Here is a 2444-nt window from a genome sequence, read left to right as displayed (position 1 = left end):
GAGCTGTAACGCGGGAAAAAATAGCCAATAATTGAGGTTAAATTTAAAAACAGCAATTTAGCCTCATTTCGCCTTCTGTGGGGATACATGTATATATATACTGCTCACGTTTTCACTTTTCACATGTTTATTTTATATTTGTACTTTTAGAAAGGATGTGCAATATAGACATTAATAAATAAATAATTCTACAATTACACAGTAAGGACTGCCCGTATAAATATTTACTACGAGGATTTTTACACGTAGTATGCAACCATTATTACTTTATTTTTCCGAAAAGATTCACTTTACATTGAGTGAAACATTGGGAGATATTTATGTTTCTAAGTAAAGTTTGCCGAGAAAATAATAGAAAATCTACTCCTCTTCAATTTTCTTTTATCATTTGAAATATTTAATCGATGATTCGATATAATAAAAATCGATAAAATTCTGTAAACTTTTCCCAGTGAATGTTGCACCGTAATAACATTTTTACGCTAGATAATCGCGTCAAGAGAAAACAAAGGTCATCTAGGTTCCTTCACACGATGATATAATTTTTTGTATAGTACCTCGTAGTGGCTTTTACGACGAGTTCAACTACCTACAATTCAAGGTCATTCAAGGTTTCTCTCAGGCTTTTCCGCTTACGCACACTCTCCTCCCTATCCTATCAAGGCCACGTTAAAATAACTCGTTAAATTCGTATTTTCCTTCATTTAACAGAACATCAACAAAACAGTGCACCATTCTCTTCGAAGTAATTAAATTGACCTTGAAACGACCTTTAAAAGGAGAAAGTAAAAATATCCCACCGATTATATACCGCGTGTTAAGAACAAACGCAAATTTTTCTTCCACCATGGATGTGAAATTTTTCATACCCAACAGTGAAAATAAAAAATCCTCTTTTTTTCATCATAAATGGGATAAACAATTTCTGCTTAGTATTATCAATGATACTTATATGATTTCTCGTAACAAGAAAATAATCAATCTTCATTGTTCTTATACAATAAGTTTTATCGTTTTTATCATTGTAAAAAAAATACTATGACACTTTAACTTTGAACAATTGTAAACATACGAACGAGTCGACAGATCTGCATGAAACTTTACAAATGTTCATCGAACGGTAGTATCATAGAAAAATAAAACGACGAACCTAATAATGGTCATTTCTTATCGAACGACAAAATTTATCGAGCAACCTATTATATCTTCGACAATTTCCAAAACACGTTGTCTCTTCAAGTTGAATTCTAGACATAAGATAGTAACAGATAAATTTTATCCATAACGTTAACACTTATATAACATCTATACAACTTTCTTCCTTCTGATTTTTATATTTCGTCATTTTCTCTAATCTTCTGGTCTCTGTAATATTTCTTTCCTCGTTGCCGTTCCTTTTTACGAATTTAATTCAATTCTTCACTTTTATCGTACACCAACGGTAATTATACTATTTACTTGTTTATATCCAGAAAAATGGTACACTATCTTCCGTTAAAATTCCCGCTGCCATGCTGCATTTATAATCGTCTTGAAAATCAACTATGATTATTTCATTTAATTGAATTTAATTTAATCTTTCACTTTTATCGTGTACCAACGGTAATTATACTATTTACTTATTTATATCCAGAAAAAATGGTACACTACCTTCCGTTAAAATTCTTGTCACCATGCTGGGTCTATAATCATCTCGAAAATCAACTATGATTATTTAATTTAATCCTTCACTTTTATCGTGTACCAGGGTTAAATATACTATTTACTTATTTATACCTTCCGTTAAAATTCTTGTCACCATGCTGCGCCTATAATCGTCTCGAAGATCAGCTATGATTATTTAATGTAATCCTTCACTTTTATCGTGTACCAAGGTTAAATATACTATTTACTTATTTATACCTTCCGTTAAAATTCTCGTCTCCATGCTGCGGCTATAATCGTCTCGAAGATCAGCTATGATTATTTAATGTAATCCTTCACTTTTATCGTGTACCAATGGTAAATATACTATTTACTTATTTACACCCAGAGAAATAATACACTACCTTCCGTTAAAATTCTCGTCTCCATGCTGCGTCCATAATCGCCTCGTAGGTCAACCATAAGTATCTCAAGACTCTCTACTGCGATAGTATTCCGAATATTGGACATTTTAGACCGTGCTCTGTTCCCGAACTTAAATATTTTAGTCCACGTATTTGAACGGTTGCTTATCTCTAGGCGACCGGGTATAATCCCAGAAGTTTTTCCATCTGTTCCCAATGTCCATGGGGTCCTGCGGGCATCTCCCTCTCCGTGTTAGGGCCACGTAAGTCGACCAATCGTTCCCTCCCTCGCTGGTTCCCCACCGTTCACGCTGCTCGACCCCCGAGCGGCCCCGTATTCAAAGACTTCGTCCAGCGTCTGTTGGCAGTTAGTCGCGGCTCGTCCACCGTGTAACA

Source organism: Ptiloglossa arizonensis, chromosome 1, assembly GCF_051014685.1.
Source record: "Ptiloglossa arizonensis isolate GNS036 chromosome 1, iyPtiAriz1_principal, whole genome shotgun sequence".
In the NCBI taxonomy this organism is placed as follows: domain Eukaryota; kingdom Metazoa; phylum Arthropoda; class Insecta; order Hymenoptera; family Colletidae; genus Ptiloglossa; species Ptiloglossa arizonensis.
Note: the sequence above shows the minus strand (reverse complement) of the source record.